At 34.5% G+C, this 17,263-nt stretch overlaps 1 protein-coding gene and 1 long non-coding RNA gene across 11 annotated transcripts in view; one reads left to right on the top strand and one right to left on the bottom strand.

Moving 5' to 3' along the window:
• The window catches only part of LOC118735978, a 154,016-nt gene extending 141,590 nt beyond the window's left edge, over positions 1 to 12,426 (bottom strand). For 2 of the 9 annotated variants that reach the window (XM_036466068.1, XM_036466060.1), the window contains exons 1-2: positions 12,255 to 12,426; positions 10,606 to 10,773 (exon numbers count right to left, since the gene is read on the bottom strand). The gene's annotated coding sequence lies outside the window, so the exon portion shown is untranslated. The other 7 variants (XM_036466062.1, XM_036466061.1, XM_036466064.1 and 4 more) reach the window with 7 other exon arrangements.
• The window catches only part of LOC118735985, a 310,322-nt gene that overhangs the window by 271,906 nt on the left and 21,153 nt on the right, over positions 1 to 17,263 (top strand). The gene's annotated exons all lie outside the window — the stretch shown is intronic.

A 17,263-nucleotide genomic window follows, 5' to 3' on the forward strand; every position in this document is an offset into this window, starting at 1 on the left:
ATGCACAACTTCAACTAAAATTAGTCTAACCAGTTCCCTGTTAGTTAACTTGTGACGGAGAAAAGTTCACTAAATGAAAAAAAAAGAAAACAAAAAACTCAATCAACAAAGTGAAACTGTTCGTTCGCTGCATAAAATTTTATGATAATCACCAAACAAGAACTGTTGTCAACAACGAAATTGTGTTTAAAGTGCTGAGCTACAGCAAAAGTGTAGCACACACACACACACATGCGCACTACATATTAGGAAATGCATTTTACATGAATACTAGTGAAACTGAATCTAATATCCATTCATGCAATATCAATGCCATTAATGCATTACAAGCCCAAAATCAATGCAAGTAATGCAATCAAAATCATAATCAGCCACTAAGCTGAGTATTATCGCCGGATTTGGCATTGTTAACATTTTCTATTTACATTTCGTTATTACTGTTTGCACATTCACTTTCCTTTACAACTTCCACATACATTTGTTGGCGGTTAATATGAAAAGTTAAATAAAGCAAAATCATACTCGTGTTTGTGGCATGAATACAATTCGTTTTTTTATTTTTGCAATTTTTTATGTAACAGTAGGTATATGACGCATGTGTTACTGATCACTCAAAACACATATTGGTGCCGATATTTTCACTTGCTAAGTCTAGTCGAACCGGGATCGCGCATTTGAATTTGAATTATAATTCATTTTCATTTTCTCGAGCAAGCAACGGAAGGAATCGGATAATCCTTCATGAAAATAATCGGAGATGACTTCAGAGTTTTTCAACCTGAATTCATTTTTGGAAGAATTTTCCATGAAATCTCCCTGAAAGCACTTGCCTGCAGTGAGTATTCTTCGAGGATCGCAGAGGGGCATTCAATTAAAGTGAAGAAAATTTGTTGACAGGGAGGGAACAGTGCAAGCAAAGCTGTTTCATTTTGCAAGTTCGGACTTAAATCAACCGTTCATCTAAAATCTGGGCGAGGTTGGACAAAGTAAGATCAATTAATTTTTTCTCCGTCACAGGTAGGAATCCTTAACAAGGTGATAGCTAGAATTATTAGCCACTCAAGTATGCCCGCCAGGACGCGGATTTCCCAGAAGAGATCAGATCGCTCGAATGTACCTGCCACTTTCTTGTGCTATCAAACATTTGCAATAAGCTTATCTAATATCACAATGTGCCCAGTGGGTCTAAATTTGCCTTTCAAATGGATCATGACGGATGTGGAAGATAACGCAGCCTCTCTATAAGGCACTGTTTTATACGGATTTCATCGCATTTATGTACAAAGATGAAATTTCAATACAAATTTCAAAATAGCGCAAATTTCAAATAGCACACAAATCCATTTTGACTCTGTAGCGGTCTTATGTGGACTAGGTCTAAAAATTGACTTCTTTAATTCCCCTATAAAATGCAATACTAAATGCATATCTATGCTCGGAGCTATTGACAACTTCTAAGTAGGTGAGGGGTTTTTATTGAACTAAAGCAATTTTCTTTTTTTTTTAATTTTTTTGACATTAAAAAGTTCTACTTGCGACCTCTGTCCTTCATTCACGCCTTGTTTACCATTTTATGACTACTCAAAAGCGTATAAAGCTTTTATTTACCCGTATGTGAGTTGGATGGAGTGCATTTCAATGCCTCAAAAGCCAACCAGCGTGTAATTGCAAATAGTAAGTACATACTCGTACAACAATCAGCGATGCGTGAGTTCTAGAAAAAAAATTAAGGTTAAAAAAAAAAAAACCAGTTGCGAATGGCATTTGTTTCCACCTATTGAAACAACTGTTACAAGGACATGTGCGTGCATAGTTATGCATATTACCCAGAAAAATGATTCTCTTAAGCTATAAATAAAAAAATAAATAAATTATGCTAATTTTTTAAATCAGTCTTACTGCCTTCGAAATGAATGTGAATTTGTTTTCTCTATGTTATTTCTTATAAATTGTTCGCATTTGTTTTTACGTGTCGTGAAATTTTATGCAATTTAAATAAAAAAGTGTCAGCTGCGAGAGTAAATCAGTGAATCGTGACACTATTAGTAACTCACGTAGTGTGAGGTATACATAGTGGTTTTAGCAAATCATTCTACTTATTTATTTGATTTACCATTTTGTGTTTGCAATTGCTTTCTCACTTCTGCCAATTTAGTTTTCAAATCTGTTAAATGGAAATTTTGTGCCACACAAATTGACATAATGAAATTTGGCAAATCCTACGGCTTCTCAAATTGCTTTTCAATTGAATCAGAAGTGGGGGAAAACGTGCAATCGTAAGGAAAGTGGCTAAATTTCAAAATGCGCAAATAGAATTGAAATATTTGGTTTCGAAACCAATCAGTTTTGATTTTTGGAAAGTAATACATAAATACATACTATGTACGTACGTATGTATGTTAATTAAGAGTACCAGGTTGACCGAGCTTTGCCCGGCGTGCATATATTTTTTTAAAATTTTCCAAATTTGGATAGTTTTCTATTAAGTAAATTCCTTTCTATAAAATTTAGGAGGCAACCCTGTTCCGAAATACGCCGGTATGAATAGTACATATCGTGAGCGTATATGTACTGTGTATAAATAAAAAAATTTTGATTGAAATTAAGAAAATAAAAATTTTTATTGCATAGAAGCGTGGCAACCCTGATGGAAAATATTTTCTGACCAAAGTTCTCAACAATTCATTTCATTTGATATCCATATTACGATGTTTTAGATAAATTGTGTAGAAACGAAAATAAGTGGTAACCTTACATAACATTTTGTATATAGGGGAAGCATTGTTTAAGAAATCGAGAACAAGTGGTAACCTTACACTATTATCCCAAGCGATAATATTTTGTATATCGGGAAAGCATTGATACCCATGAATAGTAATATTTTACCTTTTTTTCCAACCAAAAAATTTAATTAATATGCGATTCAAAATAGGTGGCAACCCTATTAAAAATATTTTTGAATTAGGAATATTTAAAATACCTTCCATTTGATACCCATATTAGGATGTTTTAATTAATTTGTAACTAATTTCGAGTAGGTGGCAACCTTATACGAGTCTTCTCAGAGATAATGCCTATTCAGATAGCCTTAGAATCCAAAACATTATCTGTGTATGATTGTGGATCCTGTGATGTAATTTATGCATATATCAGTATAAAAACTATAAACCCAAAATTGTATCAAATAAAATAGTAAGCAAATATTGTAAATATTCAGATATGTTATAGGCCTTAAAAGGCGGTCAGTAAATGAATAAATAAATAAATGAAGATCTGAAGGCCTTGGCAACCGCTTGGCTGTCAGTCTAGATCACGTATGTTTCAGCCTGGAAATGGACATATGTTTTCCCATGGGTTTCGAGTATCTTAACCTCGGTCCAACTACACCTACCCGCCTCAGTCAATGAGCTTTCAGTGTACCAGGTAATCATGTTTTGGTTAAGCCAATTTGTCTCGGATATGCTTGTCGAGCTATTTTCATTACTCAGATCATTTTTGCAACTATTTGTAAAGCTGAATCTAGGATGTATGGTATCCCTCGGCATTGCAATTCCAGGGCACTTCTTCGTAAGAATATCCAACTTCCTACTACTAAGAAACTCTTCTGCCCCGATATTGGTTTCTTTGGTTTATATTATGTTCAATATTTTTTTATAAAAACCTGGCTAGTTATAGAAAATTTTTCTAAAAATTCGGAATAAAGAGTTAGAAAATTTGGTTAAAATTTGTCGAATTTTTATAATTTTTGGTCAAAGTTTGAAAAGCGGATTTATATGATGTTTGTTGTACAACTACCTGGGCTTTCATAAAAAAATATTAAACATAAAATAGACTAAAGAAATGTAGCCAAAACTCTTCGAAGTACGACGAGTCTATTATTTCTGCCGCCACTGTATGTATTAAGGCACGGAAGTCCTATTTCTTTGCAAACTGAATTTAAGGAATCGTTTGTTTTACGGAATACACTACAAGCGTCACCTATGCAACCCTGTCAAGTGTCCTTTTTCGCATTCTCTTGATGTTAGGCTAAAACAGAGCAACAGGTTAGAAAATAAATAAATAATATACAAGTGGTCACATGTTGATTTTTTTAAATAAATATTGAAAATGTTTTTCAAGTGATTTTTTTGTTGTTGTGTTTCTGTATAATCATTGTTTAAACTTTAACCAAAACCGTATAATTCAAGGTTTCGAATTTTAATCTGAATCTTAGAACATTTTTGGGTATGCAGTTTTATGCCCATACAATTTCAGGCTAAGGAAGTGCAAGTTACAACCAGCTAAAAAATCTGATTGATTTTTGAATAGTTTTTGTTTGGTGATGGCTTTTGAGTTTTTCTTTGCAAGCTTTTATTTAGCTTGCTCTGTATGTATGTGGGCAAATCTTGAAATAAATTTTTGACCAGCTTTCCGATGACCTTGAGACTTGAGACTTCACAGTTGCCTCATAATCCGATGACAATGCAATAAGAAAGATGAATTAAGCCTAAAGGTGGCGCAGGAGTCGAGATATTAGAAAAACCCGTATTTATAGTCCGATTTGGTTCTTATTTAGAACGTATATTAACAACATGAAAAGAAATAACTCCATTAAAAAGCTGGCCGATAGGTGTCACAGTAGTCGATATATTTGTTAAACCAGTATTTATGGTCCGATTTCGTTCATATTTAGAAAGCTTGCTTTAAAAATATTTGTTTTTGCAGTTTGCTTATTTGTATAACAAGTTAAATTTATAAGAGCATTAATTTTTCATAAGAAATTCATGTTTATATGGAAGAAAGTGCCAAAACCCCTCGGCAAAAAAAAAATTAATAAAACTCCACGCGATTTTTTAGCCGGTTGAAACTTGCACTGCATTAGGCGAAAATTGCAGTCTTGCAATGCCCTTGCACGGTGCGCGAATTGCACGTTAAAAACCGGTTGAACACAAATACTCTTGAGAAAATAAACTCGTGGGCTAAAATATCTATTTATAATTTTCTATAAACTAAATTTTGTAATTATAAATTTAGCTTTGGCATTAAAATTGAGTTTTGCAGCTAAAGAACTAAAAGTGCAAAGAAAAGAAAAGTAGATAAAAAGGAAAGAAAAAAGCACACAGCTCAAATGAGAAAATTAAATGAGGTCCCCAACAGCGCCTTTGGCTAGCGCAGGAATTCGCTGCGCCCACATTATTACCGCCATGCTGCCACCAGTTCCTATTGCTTCACTTAGATTCTTCGAATTTGTTGAAATAAGCCGCCGTCCGTTGGTTGTGCTGCAACGAAGCGTCAAGAAACTACGCGCAAAAAATAATAATAATATTGAAGGATTAAAGTTTTCGACGAGTTGAACTGCACAGAGCAGCTAGACGATGCCATAGACCGGTGCTCAAGTGAAATTTTCTCCGCTATGAGTTGGAGCAACTTTGGCGCCAGCTGCAGGTGCAACAGTAGCAGCAAAACCAATTGCAACACGATGAGTAACTACAACAGGAAGAACTAAGTCGTAAGGATAATTGAAGTAGTTACACGGATAAATGTTTGGCAGAGAGAGAAAGAGAAAGAGGTGGAGCGCATATATGTAAGTGCTGGCTGCTGGCTACTCTATATACATACATACACACAATGCTGGCTAACATTTATAAATATTCAGATGTGGTTCTGCGGTGTGAGGCGGTGGGTGAATGGGTGTTTGTGGGCGCGTACATACAGCAGTCAAAGTTGTTCCACTAAGTATTTAATCGGCAATAGCTTGACTGCAGCAGCAACAACGAATGCAGCAACAAAAATAATGCCCACACCAAAAGCAGATTTTTTTTTTTTTTTTGTGTTTGTGCATTATCTTAGCTTAAAAATTATGCAGTCCGTTCTGCTTTTAGCTCAGCGAAAAAGTCTACTTAGCGCATTCGTAATGTCCATTAAAACTTGCAGCTTCGTTGCCAAGTCGACAGAATTTCAAAAGTTTATTAGTACCTACATTTTTAGAAATCTTTCCTCCTTTTACTTATTGCAAATGGATGATAAAAAAATAAAATTGAAATACATTTTTAAATTGCGAGTAATGCAGTTTCTTCTGCAGTCGGGTAAGCAAGAAGTTAAGCAATGACTTTACTAACACTTGTATAAATATATTCACATATGGACACACGGGACAAAACTTAACTCTGATTTCTTTAAAATTCTATTTAATCTTCTGCTTAACTGGATGTGCTGATGTGTTGTCGGTCGCTGCGTTTAAAACTTAATCAACACAATTACTTGCTTGGGTAATCAAAATTTACCTTCGTTTGTCACAATTTAGACGAATTAAGTTTAGGACGATTTTTGTTAAATTTTTTATTTTCTTTCAAATTTAAATTTTTAGGGAAACCCTAAAATAGATTATCACTTTAGAGTGATCCAAAAAATGCATGTGAAAGAAGTAAAGTCTGAATTTTAGTGCTCTCACTCCCTAGGATTTTTCTGGATATAACAAGGCTAGGGGGTGAGAGCAATAAAATTCCGATTTTTTTTTGTTTAGAACACCCTAATGTACATATATACATATGTGGGAAGGACGGTGTCTTTTCTAATAAAAGATATTTATTTTCGTAAGGAATCGTTGATTTTCTAAACATAATTTTCTATAAGGGCGATACATCTAGTCAAGTGTTGTTTAATTTTTGGATCACCTCCTAATGATAGGAATCAGCAATTGAGCAATTATGCGAGTATACCTGTTTTTATTTTACCCCAAATACACTTTTTTAAATTTTTCGTTCAGTGTACTTACGCACATTAGGGCGGAGTAGTTTGTTCGGAACAAAATTTTCGGAGAAAGTGTATAGCAACTTCAAATTCTGCGATTAATTCTAAGCAGAAACAAACTTTATACCAAAGATGACGTTTGACGCTCCCAATTTTCAAAAGAAAAATATATTTATGAAGAAAACACAAAATTCTGTAAATGAAAAAAATGATTTCGTTGAGAAAAAATTATAGTACACAGATTTTTCTTTTAAAATTTTTTTGGTATTTAGTTTGTTCACAATTCTTGTTTAGAATCGAACGTAGAATTCAAAAAAGCCATACACTTTTTTCGAAATTAAATTATAATATATAATAAATATTAATGTACATACATACATAGATGTACGACAAAAAAACGACCACACAAATTTGTAACCATCCTTAAAATACGCAGATATAGTTGGATCTACTCCTCAATCATTACTTCTCTCCAAGATCACTTTTTTAATCTTGGAAAAAATGTAAAGGCGTTAAGTTTTACGCGCGCATTTTCGCGCAGAAGAAGAACTCCCTGAGTAATATTTTACTATTTCTTGTAAAGGAATTTTATGGGTTATACCAGTGGCGGATTTGCCCTAAGACCCGGGCCTAGGGCGGCAAGATGTTAAGGGGGACTGGTGGTAAAAAGACACGCACGACCCAAGTTAAATACGTGTAAACTCAAGATAGCGGCAGTAAAAACTACATATCGATGGCTGAGTGGAAGATCGACCTATCTCGGCAGCCAGTTCGAAAACGCCCATATCTCAAAAAACTTTCCAATAATGTCATATTTCAGAATTTCATTGAAAACACCCTATCTCAGAATTTGGTTGAATAACGCCCTATCTCAGCTGTCGATTCAAAAGCGCCCTATCTCAGCACATTTTCAATATATTTTCGTTTAAAATACGGCTTTCTTCAACCAAATTCGTCGTTTTGGCCAGGGTTGTCATCGGAAATTTCCCTGATCCGCATTAAATTTTGAGAATTACCTGCAGGACTTTTTCCGGATTAACTGAAGTTAATTCTGAATTAACGAGTTGGTCGAGATAAATGTTGCTCTCTTTCTATGCTTTAGCCCCGCTTTGATAACTTAACTGAAAGCTGCTGAGAAGATATGCATACACATTTGTGAGACGTTTCAATTTCGCGATATGGGCAATGAAATTTCATTTTGCTGAAACGGGTTCTTAAAATATTTATTTAACTTTTATATGTATTTGCCTTAGACTTTTCCCTTAATTAAAAAGGAACAAAACAACCAATATGTTTCCAGAAAGAGAGCGCGAAACTTTAAAAGGCAGACGTATGTAGATTATCAAAGCAGGGTTAAGTATGTTGGGCTGCCATCAGATTTGTAATAAGCCAATTGCCATTACAAATACTACATTTTGACATATTTAAGTGGAAGAACAGTCAAAAGCAATCCTTTCGTTCGTATCAACGACAATGTTTAAAACAGCCAAGGATGGCAGAACTCCATATGCAAGTGCAAACATTTTTTCAGCGCTGGGCATGCTTGGAATAAAACGACAAATGTTAGCAGCAGAGTTGGTAAAAAGGTACAGTTTTCCATTTTGGCGATTTTTGTTAAAATATTTTGTAATGATTGCAGTATCTTCAACTATGTATATTGTAAATATCAATATCTTATAAAAAGAAATGTAAATTTTTTTTATCTAAAACTAATAAAGTTAGAAGGACGAAATTCGAGCATGTGGTAGTTTACATATTAGTCCTTGACATATATTTTTTATCAAAAATAAATATTGGAAATTTCCAAGTATATTCAACGATAATGTTTTAAAAGGACATTTTCAACGTCTTGGTGCACGAAAAAGTATTTTTTTTTTTTTAATTCTACACAATTTTTTCTTTTAATTGGTACCCATATTGTTACTCTACACGGCACCAAATCTTTTAAATTATTATACCTTAAATGAGCATAAAATAGTATAATAACTTTGGTCCGGTTCTAGGTGGGTGTATTTTTTTAATGTATTAATCATTTGTCGGAACCGGAAGAATCGGACCACTATAACATATAGCTCCCATACAACTGATTGTTCAGATATAAGAATTTTCGTTATAACTGCTCCATTTAAGTAGCTAGGAACATGAAATTTTGTCAAGAGAATTTTTTCAGTGAAAATGGCGAAGATCGGGTAGCTATAACCTATAGCCTCAATATAACTGATTGTTCAGATATGAGATTTTTTGCCATAACTTCTTCATTTATGCAGCTAAGAACTTGAAAATTCGCACCGTTTTCACTCATTATTATCAAAATACTTAGAGTGAAAATAACAAAGATCAGGTCACTATTACATATAGCTCCCATACAACTGATTGTTCAGTTATGAGAATTTTCGTTATAACTCCTCCATTTATGCAGCTAGGAACATGAAATTTTGCAATACTTCTACCTATTAACACCAGAATATTTACAGTGAAAATAACAAAGATCGGGTCACTTTTACATATAGCCTCCATACAACTCATTGTTCAGATTCGAGATTCTTTGTTATAACTTCTCCATATATGCAGCTAGAAACATGAAATTTCGAACTATTTTCACTCGTTATCAACAGAAAGTCTACATTAAAATTAACAAAGATCGGGTCACTATAACCTATTCATTGCCCCCATACAACTGATTGTTCAGATATGGGGTTTTACTGTAAAACTCCTTTATTTGAACAGCTAAAACCGATAAATTTCGTAAGCTATTTTATAAATAATAATACAAAGTCTACTGAGAAAATCATCAAAATCTATGCTGTATAAGCTTTATCTCCTATAGCACTGATTGTTCAGATACCAGTCTTTGCGATATATCTCCTTTATGTAGGAAGCTAAACCCACTAACTTGTGTTACCGGTTTACATACGGATCCAACAGGAAAAGTGAAAATCACTGAGATTTGTGCTATATAAGGTATATCTTCCATACCTCTGATTGTTTAGATGCGATTTTTTATATAAGTATGTAACTCCTCTATCGATGTATGCAGATGTATTCAAAAGCAGTAATCTGGCAAAGTAAGATTTTCAGATGCTCATGAAAGGTATGAATGCTTCGGCCGAAGACAGCGCTGCTCTTACTTGTTTTTTTTTTTTATTCAATCTTATCATAGAAATTTCAAAGTCCTTTAAAAACAAAGCCTGACGTCAGATAGAAAAATTAAAAACGCAGCTATACTACATTTAGCTCCTAGTTTTGTGAATATATTGATTTTTTCGCGTGTTTTAAAAATGTTTGGTTTTTGTCGCACCGTGTTATCAGACTAAAATTTAAAGAAAAAAGCATGATAAAAACATAGCCAGGTAGAACCGTTCTCTCAATTTGTCGGCCATGATTTTTTTTTTGAAGTTTGCCAACATTTTAAAATTATATAAAAGTGAAAATAGAAAATTGAAATTGTTCGAAATTGTTGTTGCTTGAGATTGAAAATGAAAATGTGTGTGTGAGTTTGTGAGTAAATTTAAAAATTAAATTGTTTGGAAACGTCAGGAATTGTAAAAAGGACTCTCAGCGGTTCTACCTTACTATATTTTTATCATGGAAAAAAGTATAAAATTTGGGCGAAAATTTGTTAAACTTTTTTATGGCTTACAAAAAATTTTAAATTTGTGTTTTCATGGGTTTTATTAGAGATCGAGATATTAGAGATATTTTAATTTAGAGTTCTTAAAAATAGATAACTAAAAATATAAGTTGCAAACAATATCTCGGATCTAAAATGAAGAAACAAGTCTTCAACATATTACTAAAAAACTTTGAGTTTTTATTTTTTTACTTTTTTTTTGTATTCTTAAAATTTTACGTCACAGAAGTCAACAAAACACTTACTTTTTAAAATTTAATTAATCCGAAATTTGATTAGATTGCGCTGTTGCTTGTTGATATGTTCCACAAATAAATGCAAAACGGCACAGTGTGCGTAATTCCTTTTTTTTAATTTCTTGATATCAATTCAAATTGGTTTGTATTTTTAACTAGCTCTCGACAGTCACCTCACTAATAATACGCGGGAAAAAATAAAATAATTAAAACACAAGTAAATTACTATCAACACTTTAAGAGATTCATTGGCATTGCTTGGCGTCTGTGTTTGATTAAAAATTTTGTATTCTCCTTTAATTGAATACATTTAGTAGTATGTGTTTTAATCAATGCCGAAAACACGCACAACGTACACGAATTGGTAGATATTTCACATACGCGCACGGGTACATACACCACACACACACACACACACACACGTGGCCGCGTTGGCAATTGCATGCGGCACGTAAACTCAAGCTGGTTGAGGAAATGCAAATTAAAACCAACACAGCCTGCAAGCTGCAGCCAAAACCGAGGCCAGAGGCGGCAGCCAAAAGCCGAAAGCCAAAAGCTGCGATTCTCAACGGCAAATGCGAAGCGATGGAGTTAACTTCAACATCAACACTTGCTTTTATTTTTTTTTTTATGCTGCTGCATCTTTCGCCGCTGTTTGTCCAAGGGGCTAATGAACTGCTGCTCTGCTTGTCGTTGCTGTTGTTATTTTTGCTTTTTCTTTTTTTGCGAAACAAATGCCGTTTGATTGGCAAGATTGTCAGCGACAATTCTGGATTTTTATTTTCACTAAGAACTTACTTCTCACGCATGGTAAACCATTTGCTGCCCGAATGTCGGGGGGCATACCGCTTGCAGCTTACCCCGGGACATAGCCAACATCTACATATATACTTAATGTAACATTATGGTCAATACATTTTCGTTTTCGCGTTCATTACGACGCTTACACTGCATACAAAGTGTTGTAAGAAAAAGTGGTACGAAGTTGTTATGCGGCAAAAGGCTGCACGCCAAAAAGTATGCAATGAAATTTACTCTCGCGGCAAATTAAAGCGAAACGGTAAATTTTTTGAGTTGTTCACACGCAAATTAATACCAAACAGCAACAGCGACAACAACAACAACAACAACAACAGAAACTACAAACGGCAGCAGCAACAATTATGCCAGCGATAAATTGAGCAGCGACGATGGTAGCAATCAACCGTAACGCACGAATGCAATTGCCAGTCGGTGATTCGCCTGTGATTGTAAGCGTGGTTTTGCAGCAAGTTTTTGTGCTATTTTTCTTATTTCTTTTTTCTTTTTGGTTTGTTAACTTGTAAGCAACCTTCTTTGGAATGCCCTAGAAGTGTTTTTATTCGTTTGCTTGGTCTTTGTTTTTGCTTTTGGATTTCGCGGCTTGTCTGCTTTTTTCCAAAATTCGCTTACTATTTCGTGCATTTCATTCGCGTTAAGTTAGCTTTTGAATTTCGAACGAAACACGGCACTGCTCGACTAGATTTCAGCTGCAAGTCACGCACGCTGCAATGTTACTGCCAGCAAACCAGTTGGGTGGTCGAAGTAAGGGCATTTGCACTCATTTATTTATTTTTTCTCTTATTGTACATATATATATTTTTTTAACAATGAAGCAATTTTTACTTATATAATTTTACTTTGCAATGAGTGTTTTATAAAAACCGCAGCTTTACCGCCTCGCACCGCTCACCACACGTTTATTATTAATCAGCCGTATAGACAGACCATCGTCTACCAAAGCACCAAATCGACCGCGTCAACGCGTTCAAACGCGACATAAACGTTTGCTTACGTAGAGAGCAAAAATCCAACTGAATATGCCAACTTGCGGCCGCACATCGGCATGAAAATACGAGCTCATGCATTGGACCTACGCGAAAGGATGCCAAAGTGCCGATGATACCTCGAACGAAGTCTACGTCATCTACATACATATACGCCCAATCGGTCTGTGGTGAGTATGTTAAAACGGTGTCAGCCGAATTTGAAACCATCACCACCCCTCACCCGCTCCGAACGGGTTTTCTTAGATGAGGTCCTGTGCGAAATCACTGCGCTAAGCCACTCGGCTGAGGTAAAAGCGGCTGCTCGCAGAGTTGCGATTAAATTTAACGTTGAAGGTAGTGGTGAAAATCTACATTTCTCTTGCACAATGTGCTCGTGAGAGCTGTTGAGAGCGTGACAGCGTGAAACTCGATTGAGCAGAGACCACAGCATGCAGGATTGGAGTATGTCTGTATGAAATGTGTGCGAGCGGTGGGCTTAGAACGTAAATTTGTTGGGCATTTGATGTTTCAACCGGCTTTTTGCAGCTTCTGAACTGTCAGTTTTGTATCAAGGTACCCCAAGAGCAAGAGGGATAGTGCGCGTCCTAACATTATCCAACAAGTGGTTGTTTGCTTTGTTTAGTATTTGGTGGAGAGTAGCAAATTTCTGCGCTGGTTTGACTCCTGCAGTATGTTTTACTTCTTCTTCTTTTTTTTACGAAAAATACCATCATGGCGAACTAAATTTTTTTGAAAACCAATTCACCGGTTAGACTAAGTCTCTCCTGTTCCTACCTTAATATTGCAAAGTCTAGCTTATGAATAAGATTTTCATATGAAATTAAGGGTTATTGTTGGGAATAAAGCTGAAGCTCATAGCAGGTTTGCAGGCGTTGCGGCTTTCGAAGTCGTACAGTATTTTATTTTATTTAAAACACCCTCTTAACAAAAACAGAAGAAGGAATTTTTTAACAATTGATGTAGAATAACTCGTTATATCATTCTTCTAATGGCGTACAAAGTTCGTGCTATAATTTTGTGTATTTCCTCATAAGAAGACAATACGCAGCTCTTTTTCATTAAATTCTATATAACAGTTATTTAAAAAGTATAATAAATATATGTAAATAGTATTGTATAGTATATTAATAGTAGTAAAGTAAATAATAAATGAGTATTTAAATTAGGATGGTAAAAAAGTAAACCCGGAGTTTTACGGCTCCCACCCCCTATGGTTTTTTTATACCGAAGTATATCCTTGTTTTTTGTTTTTTAATTTTGTCATCAAAAAATATTTCGTAGTCGCTTAAAGAGCTCAAAGTTTTCCATGTATTTTATAAGGGAAGAAACAATTTTTTTCGTTAAAATGGATAGAATTCTTGGAAATAAATATCTTTCGATCCGAAAACTTTTTTTCCTCTTCAGAAGACTTTCAGTAATAATACCCAATTATTTTTTTTAGCCATTTTTGATGCAAAATAATTTTTATTGGGCCCCATAAAAATTGTATTAAAAAAAGGTTAAATAAACAATTGGGAATTGTTATTGGAAGTCTCCTGAAGAGGAGCAAAGTTTTCTGATCGTAAAATATTCATTTTGAAGAATTCTATACCACATCTACGAAAATTAGTTTTTTCCCATACAAAATGCATGAGGAATTATGAGCGCTTTGAGCGACCACTAAATATTTTTTGATTTCAAAATAAAATAAAATAGGGATAGAATTTTTTCGGTATATACAAATCCTAGGGGTTGAGGGCATTACAATTCCGGCTTTACTCATTCACATGTATCTTTGAACAACCCTAATGTTTATACAAATATGATACCCACATATATTAAGCTATTTCAGAAGAGTTGTGAAGCTGAAAACAAAGCTCTTTGGGATTTTGGTGAGGTTGTTATTTATTTTTCAGCAGGATAACCATGCTGGGAACGAAAATTCAAAATAATTTATTGATAATCAAATTTTCGATAAATAAAGACATATTATATTGATGCTACATACTTTTTTTTTTTATAAATTCCTTTTTATTTAACATTTTTTGGAGAGGTCGATATCACCATAAATGCTCTTTTCCCTTTTGCAAACTCTTCGTAATATTTTTATTTTATTACAACAAAAATCAAACACATTAATTCCTTGTTTTTTGGTTTGCTTTTCATTTTTACTTCCAAACAACCTTAATGTTTTTAATGTCGAAAAAACTTAAACGTAAATATGCGTACTGTTTCCTATAAACTCGGCAAGCAGGGCTCGCAGAAATTACACATTCAAATCGTTCGTGCCGATAAAACTTTGCCACTGAACCATTGCAGCCAATTAAATTGTTGCGTTTGACAAGCTTAAATATTTTCGGTGAGAAGAAAATCGCAACTAATTTGAATTTTGTTGCTGTATGTCATCACTATAGAAAGCTCTAAATCCAGGCGAATTTATACAAGGTGGTGTTGTAAAATCAGTTGATTTCTTCGCCTTAAACGTATTTTGTTTTTGCTTTTACTGAATTGACAGCACACCCATCAAAAGCAGAACAAAATACATGTAAACTTTGGGGCGAATTGAGATTTGACATAACACCCGAGATACAAAGTACATGTGGTTGTTATCGTTGTAATCTAGGTTCGCCAGTAACACCGGCTTGTATAAATTCGCCTTGGTGAGGGCGGCAGCACAAAAACTAAACCAAAAAATTACAAGCGCGATGACAAAGCAGAACAAGAAAAATATACAATAAACACATCATTTTGACAATCAGCACAATTCGCCTAGAAATCAGCTGATCCCGTAACACCATGTTATATGAATTCGCCTTGCTCTAAGAGGCAATTTATTTATTTTTTTTTGGTAAATCCAAGGCATATTAAACAGGTAGTTGCATTTAACCGAGTTTTTCAATTAGCAAAACTTTGGTTAAATTCGACAGTTTCCTATTAAACAAACTTCTATTAAACCACCAGAATTAAGCTATTCGAATATTGTCTCCTTAATTTCACAACTCGAACAAAGTCAGCTCGCTCGAAAAATTCTATGAAATCAGCTGATCATTTATTTACGTGAGCCGGCTTTTTATAATTTACTTATGTTAAATACTCAGTTGAGTTAAGCTGCCTTTACACGGGTCGGTTTTCTAGTACATTTTTGTCGTTCAACCAAAATCGATCAGTGGAGATGTAAAGCTGCCTCTAACGGATCGATTTCTATCGACTGGAAAATCGACTCAGAAATCGACTAGCCAAAACACATAAATTTTACGGTTGAATTGTCATTTACACTGGTCGATTTTGGTTGAGCGACAAAAATCGACTAGAAAACCGACCCGTGTAAAGCAACTAAAGTGGTTAGGGTGGTCGATTTTTCAGTCGATTTCTCTGTCGACAGAAATAGACCCGTGTAAAGGCAGCTTTGAGTAAAGCATTTAAACTGATCTAAAATAGCGTATTTGTTTGGAAACTCGGGACATGGATGTTGGTTCATTAAACCGATTTTTTTTTTTTTTTTCATTTAGCAGAAGTTTCAAATAACCGTTAGAATTTGTATGAAAATGCTAAAATAAAATAGGTACCAGATATTCCGTGCCAATTAAGCGGAGTATTCAGTTAACAGGATTGCAACTAATCGGTTACGACTGTATGTGCTGATGTACATAAGTGTGTACTTAGAGTTGCTAATTTTTTCAGCCTGTCATTTGCAAAACTACCATGCAATTAATAAACTTTAGCTAAACGATTACATTTTAACTACATGATGGCATAAGTGCTCGTGAAGTGGAAGCTTCTATTAAATTCAAAAATAATTATGTAGGGTTTCTACTACAGATGACTTTTTACTGGCTAAAATTTTACAAATTTAACAACACTTGTCCACTAAAATATTGGCAATGCAGCTAATGTTAAGTAGGCTTAAAAAGTCCACAAAATACTAAATTTACGTAGGTATGTATGTATGTAAAAATTTTTGTATTGCATCTATAGTATAGATTCTATACTTATCAACCACTTCATTGCATTCAAAAATTGCATCCAGTCCAGAGTTGGTTAACTCGGTCAATTACTTATATTCCAATTTGAATGCGAATGTGTAATTGCATATTTAACCTGACATGTATGTATGTATTTATGCACTTGTGTATGTATGTCGCATATTTATTTTCCTGTTCCAAATGCGCCCAGTTGTAATAGTACTTATGGCATTCATATAAGCGCAACTACATACATATGTATGTATGGATCTTCTTACTTCTTTACCAAACCTTTTTAGTGTGAGCGCCTCAAGCGTCTATGACTTTCTACAGTTAGTCTTTTCAGTGCTTTAGCTGAATGTAGAAAATCGAAATTGGCGCTGTAAGTAAACATTGCATTTGTGCAATCGAAGCGAACTTACCAGAATGCTAGTTATGATGTTTTGCTTTTGTGCTTTGTGAAATGATTGTTGTCCTCCATGCACTATGTATATCCATTGCAGTTTCGCTGGCATTGCGTGCACTCTCTATTATAGTATCGTAGTTGTATAACTGTTGTTTGATCATGTCCGCTTGCTTTTGAAGTCACTTTGATATCTTTTGTTTGCATCGTTCATTTATGGAAGCTGCGTTGCACTATTCAGCCCTTTTGCGAGGAAGAAAGGACACTTATCTCGGTTGCTCGAAACAGAAGGAAGCGTGGGCATTGATGAGAATTTTGATTGTCTATTGCAAAACGGGCAGCAGTTCTTGATAGGAGCAAGCAAGTCATGTACAGAAATTTGTTAGAATTAGTAGTTATGGAAAATTGGTTTTCAATGTTGGAGTACCAGTTCAAAGAGTTAGTAAAGATCGAAAATTTCCAGCTTTTTTGTCCTATAAGTTGTAGCGTTTAATTAAGCGGTGATTGAGAACAAC

This window comes from Rhagoletis pomonella, unplaced genomic scaffold (assembly GCF_013731165.1).
Source record: "Rhagoletis pomonella isolate Grant_MI unplaced genomic scaffold, Rhpom_1.0 Rhpom_scaffold_00003, whole genome shotgun sequence".
NCBI classification, from domain to species: Eukaryota; Metazoa; Arthropoda; class Insecta; order Diptera; family Tephritidae; genus Rhagoletis; species Rhagoletis pomonella.